This window comes from Notolepis coatsorum (assembly GCF_963971535.1).
Source record: "Notolepis coatsorum genome assembly, chromosome: 16".
NCBI classification, from domain to species: Eukaryota; Metazoa; Chordata; class Actinopteri; order Aulopiformes; family Paralepididae; genus Notolepis; species Notolepis coatsorum.
The window spans coordinates 64,575,487-64,587,986 of NC_140180.1; positions in this window are offsets into that span (position 1 = coordinate 64,575,487).

The following is a 12,500-nucleotide window of genomic DNA, read 5'->3' on the forward strand; positions in this document are numbered from 1 at the left end:
CGCCAACGACCATACCCCCAATGGCGAGTTCAAAGCCACCGCCAAGGCTTGTCTCAACATGTCCAGGTTTGCGCAGTAATACGAGACAGAACTGAGGTTGGCACTAGATAATTCACCTTACGTATAAATATGGCGCAGGTGGATACAGCAGCACTTAGTTCACTTAGTTCACTTCGTTCAGTTCGTTCAGTTCATCATTCGTTCAAAGTAACGTATCGTCTTATCTCAAACGTTAAAGCCTTCACCACGAGTCAACGACCAAGTGAAGTGAGCAACTTTGCGTCTAAATAGAGCACTTATAATATGTGCGAATAGGATAGTAAAAGTGTCAGTCAGAGTTTAGTGAAATAACGTCAAGTTCGAACTAGTTAAATGTGAAGTACCGTGCACAGGAGAATCTACACCGGCGAATGCAGAGCCTTTTCCGGCTGGATTATATTGCTTTTGGTACTGTGGCTGCTGGAGCAGAGAACCGTCTACCCCACTGCTGTGTGGGATCTACCCGTGAGGAGCATCACTCGAGCCCGTCTCTAGGAAGAGGCTGGCTGGCTTTCATCCATGCTGTCGCGCATACTGGATTATAGCTGCTGCCTTTGTCTGCCGATCGAGGGGAGTATATGTACCGACTCCCGTAGCTGGAGCTTATTGATTCCCCGTTGATCCAGACTTTTGCTCCCGAACATTCCTCTCCCCTGCTGGCTTACAACCGGAGGGAACCCCCTTAGTATCTCCAGCTGACTACGAGTGTGCCTTATGTAATTCTTATGCTACAGGTGGTATTCAATTATACCCATCTTAATATGCTCATGGACTTACGCTCTTGACCTACTTAAGTGTTCTTCGCCATATAAGCGCAATTCATAATTCTCAATATTGTAACCTATTGGTGCTGCTTTAATAATAAATACTTCTAAATATAACTTTCCTTGTTAAGCTGTATTCTTGTGTGGGTGTTCACCATATATACCGTGTACTGTATGGCCAGTAATTAAAGTACATAACTAAGTAGTGGTTTAATAATACCATACTCTCAATACAGTCAGGGAATTGTACCCCTCAGTTAAAATTGGTCCTTCGAGCCGGATGAATATCAGTGTAATATCTAAATATAATATTGATATTAACCATGGCCAGCGGTGAACACTCCCCAAGCAGCTCCCCCGAGCTAGAACGCCCGCAGCGCAGACGTCAGCCACCTCCCTATCTAGAGGCATACGCTGTCAGTCTAATACCTAGCTTTATACAGACGTTAAATAGGGATAAAGCGGATAGTCAAAGCATGTCAAATCCTACCGACCAGACGACCCTGCCAGTAGAGACCCCAGTGGGTTCTAACGTAACTGACCAAGCCCACGGGGGGGACCAGGGGGGACATGACATGACTATATCCCCAGACAACGTCAACGGGACGGTCCCCAGAGAGCTCCAGGATAAAGAAAGCGCTCCAGGGACAGAACCCGACCCACTACCAGAAGAGAAGCGCGCCCAGGAGACGGACCTCGAGGCGCGCCCAGAGAACAGATCTCCAACGAGCACAACCAGAAGCCGATCACCTCCGTCGGTGTCTTCCCCCAGCGAAGCGGACAAGATGCTGGCGCAGGCATTCATCGCCACCCTGGCAGCCTCCACCGAACGCGATCGACTTCAGGGTGAACGCGATCGACTCCAAGCGCAACAGACGAGCGAGCGCGAACAAGCTGCAGACCAACGAGAGCGCCTTCACGCGCAACTCCAAGCGCAAGCCCTCAGTGAGCGCGAACACGCTGCAACCGAGCGAGAGCGCTTCCAGGCGCAACAAAGGAGTGAAGACGACTGCATAAGACTGGAGACCAGATGCCTTCAGACGGAAGAGAACATTGAAAGAGGCCGCGCCGAGGCACAGCGCGCCACCGCCAATGCACAGCGCGACGCCGCCCATGCCAGCGCCAATGCACAGCGCGACGCCGCCAACGCACAGCGCGACGCCGCCAATACCCAGCGCGAAGCACAGCGCGACGCCGCCGATGCACAGCGCAACGCCGCCCATACCCAGCGCGAAGCAGAGGGCGACCGGCTGCAGGCGCAGATGGTAGAACAATTGATTGCCATGGCGACACCCCCTCTCTCCGCACGGAGCTCCCGGAGCTCATCACGACAAGGGTCTAGGGCACATTCCCCTACCCGACCAAGCGACCCGGGACCCCGCCAACAGGAGGATCCTGTCTACGTCTCCGAACCCCCTCCCCGGCCGGTCCATACGAGACCCAGCAACCGGGAAGAACCGGCCCACGTCGCCGAGAGACTGACTAGAAGACTCCAGGACCTAGCAGAGGAAGAGGAAGAGGAAGAGGAGGAATGTCAAGCCGACCAGCAGCAACGTACTCTGAACCAGGAGGCCCAGTACAGCCCCGACCAGCAGCAACGTACTCTGGACCAGGAGGCCCAGTACAGCCCAGACGTCAGCCCCGAGTCACTGCGCTACAGACCCCCGACTCAACTCAAGGGTGAGTTTGACGCACCGCCAGCCCCGAGGAACAGCACCTGGGTACCCGGGCTTTGGTACCCACCAAGTACCAGCCCACGACGACACGTACGGGGAGACTCGCCCAGGAGGCCTCTCCCCCAACGCTCACCGATGTGCCAGCCATCCATGGCATCGTACCTTGGCACACCGACGTTCCCGGATTTTACACACGAGGACAGAGCACAGTACACGGAACTACGGATGTGCTTAGAGACTATGATGTCCGACGTCCCCGATGAGACGTACAAATATGCTATCCTCCTCAAGCACCTGAAGGTGCCCAGAGCGCACAATATAGCGCTGGCATATTCCAACTCAAGTACCCCATACACCGCGGCTCTAGTAGCCCTCGACCAGCGTTATGGACGCATATGGGACTACGTGATACAGGAAATAAGAGATATCGACCGCCTCCCCCCAGCCAGAGACAATAGAGCATTGGATGACCTCTCTATCAAGGTACAGTCCCTGGTAGGGATGCTGGGGTCCCAAAAGGAGAAAGGGATATATGAACTGTATGCTAACTCTAATGTAGAACGGATATTAGAGAAGCTCCCTCCAGCCCGCCAAGAGCGCTTTCGGCGGCAGAGAGACCACCGCGACCCCAACGGCCCAGAGGCATCCCTCCTAGACCTATCTGATTTCCTCGCCAGGGAGGTCAGCAGCCTACGACTGGACACGTTCGTGTGGAGTGGACCAAGCCCAAGACCAGGACCTCGGGGATCAAATGATAACCGCCGGTCGGTGACCGTTATGCACCAAGCCGAATCAGTACCGCAGCACAAGAACCACAACACCCCCTCGACGAAAGAGGAGTGGAAGATTGAATGCCAGTACTGTGACGGGGAACATCGGCTGTATCAATGCGACACTTTCAAGAAGCTGACCACGGACGAGGTGAGTCAGTGGATCAAAGACCACCGCCGCTGCTTCCGCTGCGCGCGCAGCCATATGGCAGCTGAGTGCCGTTTGAAGAAGAAGTGCAGCAGGTGCGGCGGCGCCCACTTGGAGGTCCTGCATGACATCAACAGGCGTCCGCCAGGACAACAAAGTGAGCCCGTCACGGTAATGTACCAGGCCGAGGCGGTGGCACCAGTACCGAAGATCCACCAGACCGCCCCCTGGTGTACCGACTGCTACAGCAGACACTGGGAGTCACGGTGCTACTCGGACGACCGCGAGTCGGCACCACTCCAGAAGATCCAAGGCAACCGACCAACAGGAGTGCTCCATATAGACCAGCATAGCGGGACCCCCCGAGTGCTCATCAAAGTGGTCAGAGTGCTCCTGAGCTACGAGGACAAGGTCCTGGATACTTACGCCGTCCTAGACGATGGGTCTGAAAAGACTCTCCTCCTCGCTTCCGCCGCAGCCCAGCTGGGTCTGCGGGGTGCCAAAGGAACAATGACAATACGTACCATCAGAAGAGACCAGAAGACCATAAAGGGTGAAAATGTCTCCTTCAAGATAGCAGCGGTGGACCAGCCCGAGAAGCAGTATAGTATTACCAACGTCTTCACCAGCCACGACATAGGCCTGTCACAGTACACCTACCCCATCCCACAGCTGATGGCGAAGTACGTGCACCTACGCAGACTACCTATACCGCTTATCGACGGCGCCACACCGACCCTGCTCATCGGCTCCGACCACGCGGACCTCATTCTCCCAATTGAGGCGGCCCACATCGGACCCAAAGGATGCCCAGTCGCCGTTCAGACCCGACTGGGGTGGACGCTCCAGGGCCCCCTCTCCAGGGCCCCCTCCACGTCTACACGCTGCCTGCACACAAAGGTGAGCGACACAGGCCACTCTCTCGTACAGCCCGTTGAGAGGCTATTGACATTAGGCGAGAGGCCTGTGAGAGAACCGTGGGCACAAGAGGGAGTTCCGAACTCCACCCCCCTCAGCTGCGCTCCAGACGTAGCTGACCTCGAACCCAGCACCCCAAGCGACTCCTTGATGGGGCGGCCGGAACCGGCCCCTCCTCAGACGGGGTACAGACCAAACAAGAGGAACAGACGGAGGATGTGGAGGCACAGCCAAGCACAGATCAAAGCAGTCTCAGGCCCGCTTCCTCCTAAGCCCCCTACCATCCCTTCCAGCCCGTCAGAAGCGGGTCAAGGACGGGGACAACTTAAAAGTGGACACAATCGTCATGATCATAGACCAGTCACGACCACGAGCTGCGTGGCCGGCCGGCCGCGTAAGCAAAGTGATCACCGGTGCCGACGGAAAGGTCAGAGCGGCAGAAGTTCTCGTCCAGGGACGGACATACGCCCGACCCGTAGCGAGGCTGATAGAGTTGCCAAGGCTCCATGACTCCCTTGATGACGACCATGACCCACTGACTTTGTGAATTGCCCTACTCCTCACAACGGACATTGAGTAGTGGACAAGACGGTTAATCTGTCTCTGCTTATCTAATTAGGTGCGGACTAATTAGGAGGCGGCTGTTACAAAGGGTCAGATTAAACCGAATATATATATTTATTACTTGAGATATATTGTATAATATTTGTATATCGTCTGATATCCCTTGTATATTCTTTGTACATATACACGGAATATCCCTTTACCTAGGTACAAGCCAGACCATAATATTCGTTCTCCTATTGGACAGCGACCCCTAGGCGCCAACGACCATACCCCCAATGGCGAGTTCAAAGCCACCGCCAAGGCTTGTCTCAACATGTCCAGGTTTGCGCAGTAATACGAGACAGAACTGAGGTTGGCACTAGATAATTCACCTTACGTATAAATACGGCGCAGGTGGATACAGCAGCACTTAGTTCACTTAGTTCAGTTCGTTCAGTTCGTTCAGTTCATCATTCGTTCAAAGTAACGTATCGTCTTATCTCAAACGTTAAAGCCTTCACCACGAGTCAACGACCAAGTGAAGTGAGCAACTTTGCGTCTAAATAGAGCACTTATAATATGTGCGAATAGGATAGTAAAAGTGTCAGTCAGAGTTTAGTGAAATAATGTCAAGTTCGAACTAGTTAAATGTGAAGTACCGTGCACAGGAGAATCTACACCGGCGAATGCAGAGCCTTTTCCGGCTGGATTATATTGCTTTTGGTACTGTGGCTGCTGGAGCAGAGAACCGTCTACCCCACTGCTGTGTGGGATCTACCCGTGAGGAGCATCACTCGAGCCCGTCTCTAGGAAGAGGCTGGCTGGCTTTCATCCATGCTGTCGCGCATACTGGATTATAGCTGCTGCCTTTGTCTGCCGATCGAGGGGAGTATATGTACCGACTCCCGTAGCTGGAGCTTATTGATTCCCCGTTGATCCAGACTTTTGCTCCCGAACATTCCTCTCCCCTGCTGGCTTACAACCGGAGGGAACCCCCTTAGTATCTCCAGCTGACTACGAGTGTGCCTTATGTAATTCTTATGCTACAGGTGGTATTCAATTATACCCATCTTAATATGCTCATGGACTTACGCTCTTGACCTACTTAAGTGTTCTTCGCCATATAAGCGCAATACATAATTCTCAATATTGTAACCTATTGGTGCTGCTTTAATAATAAATACTTCTAAATATAACTTTCCTTGTTAAGCTGTATTCTTGTGTGGGTGTTCACCATATATACTGTGTACTGTATGGCCAGTAATTAAAGTACATAACTAAGTAGTGGTTTAATAATACCATACTCTCAATACAGTCAGGGAATTGTACCCCTCAGTTACAGGTATGAATTACATTTGGGTGGTCGCGGGTGGGGAGGGTGAAGGGGGGCAAGCGGACAGCTCACAGCTGACCAAGTGGACAGCTGACGACATAACGTTACCAACGTTAAATCGAGTTACTACACTAGTACACGTATGATCAATGCAATAATGAACACATATATATATATATATATCTTGTCATTTTAAACAAGTTACCATTCATTCATTCATCCATTATGCATCAAATTAACAACAACAGAGAGAGAGAGAGAGAGAGAGAGAGAGAGAGAGAGATAGAGAGAGAGAGAGAGAGGGAGAGAGAGAGAGAGAGAGAGAGAGAGAGAGAGAGAGAGAGAGAGAGAGAGAGAGAGACCGAATTAACTCACTGTTTACGTGGTCGAGGAGGGCTTGATAAAGTGTATAATTATGTCCACTGTTGTCCCACAGTCCCAGACCGTTGATGTATATCCACTCTGTCCAGACTGCATCCAGCTATTAGCTTGTTAGCACAACACAACAGTACTGTGATGAATGAATGAATGAGTCTGTCTTTGCCCATTTCCGCGTCGAACAGCCTGCAAACTACCTGGCGTTCTATCGCCCTGCTCTAAGACAAACTCTAACCTTAACCAACTTTGAAAGAGTGCCTAAGCTTAACCGTCGAAAGAACTTGCCGTCACGCTCTAAGACAAACTCTAACGTTACCAAACCTACGTCGAACGAAGAGTGGCTAGGCTTTCCCAGTGTAGAAACTGGCGTCGGCCAATCAGAGAGCGTCTCCGAGAAATGCGGCTACGGAAATGATTGACGCTGCTTGCTTAGAATGATATAGACCGCTTCAAAAACGCGCCCGGTTTCCATCATAATACATCATATTTCAACGCACAGCGAATTACGCACTGATTGGCTGCGACAGTACAGCGATGAAACCAGTGCACGCCCACTGTGAGCGCTATGCGTCTAGCCCAGGAGAAATGCGGCTATGGAAAGTATAGAGGCGGTATTATTCTCTAGCAGACATTCACTTCCTGTTCATGAAGAAAATTATTTATATTTGATATATTAACGTTATATTGTGCATTGGAAACACAAACATACTTAAAATGAGTAAATATTATTCATTTTAAACATGTTTATATTATTTATAGGGCAAAAAAAAAAAAAAAAAAATCTTCTTCTCTCTTTTAACGAGGGTTAACCAGGAGGGGCGGCGCCCCAGCGCCCCTAGTGGCGAGCCGCCACTGGTTCAGTTTGAGGTGGTTGGTCGTCATCCAGGCGGAGATGTCAGACAGACAGGCTAGGGATATCTGAGGGAGGAAAGGAGAGGAAGAGTTGAGTATCATCGGCATAGCAATGATACGAGAAGGCATGAGATGTGATAATGTTACCCAGAGATTTGGTGTAGAGGCAGTCCCGGCGCCATGGGCGGGCATTAGGGGGCCGGGCCCGCCAACTGAGTCAGCTGTGCCCACCCTGGAAAAAAAAATTTAAAAAAATGTAATCAAAGTCAACTATCCAAATCCTTAGTCGGGGACAGCCCTAGTGGGCACTGATGTCAACAACAACACTACTGAAGCTAGCACGGCACTCTGTGAGAATTCGTTTTCTACCCTCAAAAACGTCTTTACAGAACATCGCCTTAGTATGCTTCATCGACGCAACTAAGGCCAATTTAATTCAGTTGGCATTTGAGAAGGACTTAACAAAAAAGTTCAGGAATGAGTGGAGGGGCAGTGTTTTAAGAAGATTTCACTCTGTCCCCAAACGCCGCTTGCCGCTCTACTTATGATGGTGAGTAGCCTGTGGAGGAATTTTGTTTGCTTTTTTATGCACCTTATTTTTGTCAGTTCAGTTCAGTTTGTCAGTGAATTCAGAAGTGTTGAATAAATGGAGACTTTTCAAAGATATAGAATAGAATAGAATAGAAATGTATTATCCTGAGGGAAATTTGACACTGCAAATCACTCAACATTAAACATTTAGACAGAACAAGTCACAAATAAGAATAACAAAACAAATGGCCTAAGAATAGAATAAAATTAAATAGAATAAAAATTGAATAAAATATACAGTAAATAAATACAGTAAGAATATACTGAAGTCTACAGTAGGTGTAATAATGCACAGTGCTGTTTAAAAAGTAAGAGTCCAGGAAGATGGTAACTGTCACTCTGCTCAGTGATGCAGTGAGGCACAGTGATGCATTGTATAGTCTGATGGCTGTCGGAATGAAGGACTTCCTGTGCCGTTCAGTGCTGCATTTAGGTAGTGTGAGCCTATAACATGCTCCTCCTGTCAGCCAAGTCTGTGTATAGTGGGTGGGAGGGGTTTTCCCTGATGGCCTCGAGCTTAGCAAGGTTCCTCCTCTCCGCCAGCCTCGCTAGAGTCCAGCTCCACCCCAACCACGCTACTGGCCTTCCTGACCATCTTATCCAGGCTGTTTGTGTCCCCTGCTCTCAGTCCGCTGCCCCAGCAGGTCTGTTATATATATCCGTTCAGTCTGTTTTTGTATAAGTGAAAGTTCTTAAGATAGAGAGAAATTAGATTTTTCAATTGCCTCTCTGCTGTTTAGTTCAGCACCGTGGGCAGCGCCAAGCAAGCCACAGCGCCGCTGTCCCAGCTGAAACGTATAAAAGGGAACCTGTGTTGAAAAACCATTGTGCCCCCCCAAGAACATTTTATGCCCCCCCACTAATTTGTTTCTGCAGCCTGGTCTGTGTAGAGGGAGAAGAGGAGCCATGCCAGCGCAGAGCCAGTCACTCCCATTCCTGTGAGGGATGCGAGGAGGATCTGATGGTTGACCGTGTCGAAGGCTGCCGACAGGTCCAGGAGAATCAGGACAGAGGAGAGGCCCTTCGCTTTTGCTAAGTGAAGAGCCTCTGTGACCGCTATGAGGGCCATCTCTGTGGAGTGACCAGTCCTGAAGCCTGACTGATTTGGGTCTAGGATGTCATTCTGTAAAAGATAATCAGTGTGTTGGTTGGATACAGCACGTTCAAGTGATTTAGAAAGGAAGGAGAGAAGAAAGACAGGATGATAGTTGTCTATGACGGTGGGTTCATGGTTGTTTTTTTTATGAGCGGTGTGACCCTGGCTTGTTTTAGGGAGGTGGGTACCACCCCCGAGTTGAGGGAGCAGTTGATGGTTAGGAATGGGAGGATGTCTGGTGCTATGGTCTGGAGCAGTGGGGAGGGTATCGGGTCGAGCTGGCATGTAGTGGGACGGTTCGACATTACCAGTGTCAAGGCCTCGGCTGTAATGGGAGATAAAGGATGAGGTTCTCGATTCAGCATTTGGAATGGGAGAAGCAGCTGCGGATGCTCTCCACTTTTTTCTCAAAGAAAATCGAAAAGCCTTTGGCAGAGAGAGAGGAGGGGGGGTGGAGGGGGAGTGAAGAGGGAGGACATGGTGGTGTACAGTTTGCGAAGGTTCTCAGTAGGGCTGAACAATTAATCGATTTTAAATGGAAATCGCAATTTCAAATGATGTGATTAGCAAATCGCAAAGCCTGCGATTTGGGATATGTTATGCAGCGAGTCTGATTCAAGGTTTTGTGAAAAGGTCATGCTTACTGTACCAATCAGAAGTGCTGTGCTCTCATTGCTCACCAATCAGAAGTAGCCCAAGGTATCTACGTATATATGCCCAACAAACAGCTCGTGAAACGTCCGCGTGTGAAGACATTACAGCAGGGCTCCAGAGTACGCCTATTTGGTAATTTTGCAACCCGAAATAAGTCCCTGCTTTTTTTTCCCGCTGTTTCTATGTGCAGTGACAACTCCAATGCGTCTAACAAGCTTTGCATCCTCGTCATTCCTGATGCCCACGTCGGGGTAAACTAACTGTAACTGAGGGGTTACAAAACCCTGACTGTATTAAAGATTGTGATAGATTAAACCACTGCTAATTATTATTATTATTACTTGCCAGACAGTACAGTTATAATATGGCAGACACTCAGAATAAGATGGCACGGTGACAAAGAAATATCATTTATAGTATTTATTATTATGCAGTAATTGTACAGAATGGGAATTAATGGTCGCGCTTGTATGGCGAAGAATATGAATAAAGTCAGTGAGTAGCAAAGTCAGTTGGAATGAATAATTCCTAAGCTGGGATACTAGACTAAACGCCGCCTGGCGTGGGATGGCACTATAGGGGCAAAACTATGGTACCGCTGGAGACAGGGGGTATCCTCCCAGAGATGTAAGCTCTGGAGGAAGGAAGAATGTTCGGATACTCAGTCTGTTCACTTGAAGAAAGGGGGTTCTCGTATAGATCCAGTCCTTATAATCCAAATGCTCAGCAGCAAAGCAATAGCTGTAATCCAATTGCTTGATAGCAATGATGATAGCCAGCTAGCTTCGGTCCTCGAAGCTAGCCCGAGGTAAGATCTTCAAGGTGGTTAAATCCAAACGACAGTGGGTATTAACAAGGCTCTTCTCCACTGTAGTACGTTCCACAATCACTATAATCCAACCAATACTGGTTCTGCAATCGCCGCAGTAGGTTCCAATATGCACATGTCCAGTAGGTCCACGACTAGGCCCTCCTCGTGTACTGGCACTAATTACTAAGTCCACGCACACTTGCTAAGGTTTTACACTAGTTACTAAACGAACGAACTGCTTGGTAATGCTGCACACCGAACGAACTGCTATAACACGATTCACACTAAATGACGACTCTTTACTTCACATTAAGCTAAGTCGAACTTGACGTTACTGCATTAGCTCTGACACTTTTACTTATTCACGTTAGGTTCACAACACTCTGTTTAGACGAACTGCTTGCACTAACACTGTTTCACCGAACTGCTACTGTTCGCGCCTTCCACGATATATATACTTAAGTGGCTTTCTAGTGCCAAGCCTCAGCTCTCGTCTGGAATCAATGCGCCGGCACCAGGCATGTCCCAACATGCCCAGACTCGCCTTTGAACCTGACTTCAGGGGCGCGGTGCCTGGCGCCGATAACGTCAAGGACATTATCCAATGAGGAAAGTGAATATTACTAGGATTCAAACGCAGGCTTAAAGGGATATAGCTTATATATATAAATAATATACAAGTTATATAAAACAATAAAACGTAGATTCTCAGCTTTAATCTGGCCCTTCACAACACTAACGTTAGCCGCTAACCCTGCTCACAGACAGAGAAAACAGCGGAGTGAGGAAAGGCGGGCGGGGGGGGGGGGGCTGAACCCGTCTCTTTCCCTCCCTCCCTCTCTCTACTGTAGGTTCAATTAACGTTTAAGTAGCAAAACGTTACACTATAAAAACGAACTGGATAGTTGATGATAATAAACATTTAACTTCATTAGCTGAAATATTCTAAAATAATTCAATTATAATACATAATAAATGTATACATGATCATGCAACATAAAAATATTCACCAGTGAGGCGTGACTTTCTATACTTTCTTATTTTTATTGAACCTTTATTTAGCCAGATAAAACATTAAAAACAGGTTTCTTCCTCTCGGTCGCTCTCCGGACCTGTCTTTCTTCTCTCACTGCATCCGACAGCCATGGACTGGGTGGGGAACGGCAGGAAGGCTTCTCTGCGAGGGGACACAGCTTGTCAAAGGAGGTTGAGAGGGCTGAGAGGAGGGTGGAGGTTTCCATATCTGTGATGAGAGCAGAGAAAGTCTCACTCACCGGTAGAGCGGATAGGATGTCTAAGAAGAGGGTGGAGGGGGACAGGGAGTGCAGGCTGCATCTGACTGAGAAGGGCTATTGGGTTGGGGTGGATGGTTTGGGGTTAACCTCTTATCCATCAGGCAAAAGATTTGGCACATTTTTGATAACACACCTGATGATTGCATACCCAAAGTAATTTGCGATTTATTCTTGAACCACTTATAGCACATGCATGAGTCTGGTCTCTTTTGAAAGGAAACATTCTGAACTTTCTTCCACAGAGAATCACTAATGTGCTAATGTAATAGAGTTACAGAGGTTTGAACACACTGAAATAAAAGTTTTGTTCACTCACGTTTTTGTTTACTTGTTGCCAGATGCCTGTTTTTGAGTTACAGCTGAGAAGTAGGAGGTGGAAAACATAATGTTTCCATAGCCTGAAGTCGTATCTAGTACAGGTACAAAGTTGATAACAATCCCACGGAAAATGAGTGTTTCACAAAGGTTTTTGTAATGTGTGTACCGGCAATAATTCAGCATGGACAAATAAAATATTGTAGTTGTTGGTCAGTCAGCCGCCTAATAAACACAATTCAATATATACTAATGTACCATCACTCAGAAATATCTGGCATATCCAGCTACCATATGTACCTGTAGAAGTCACC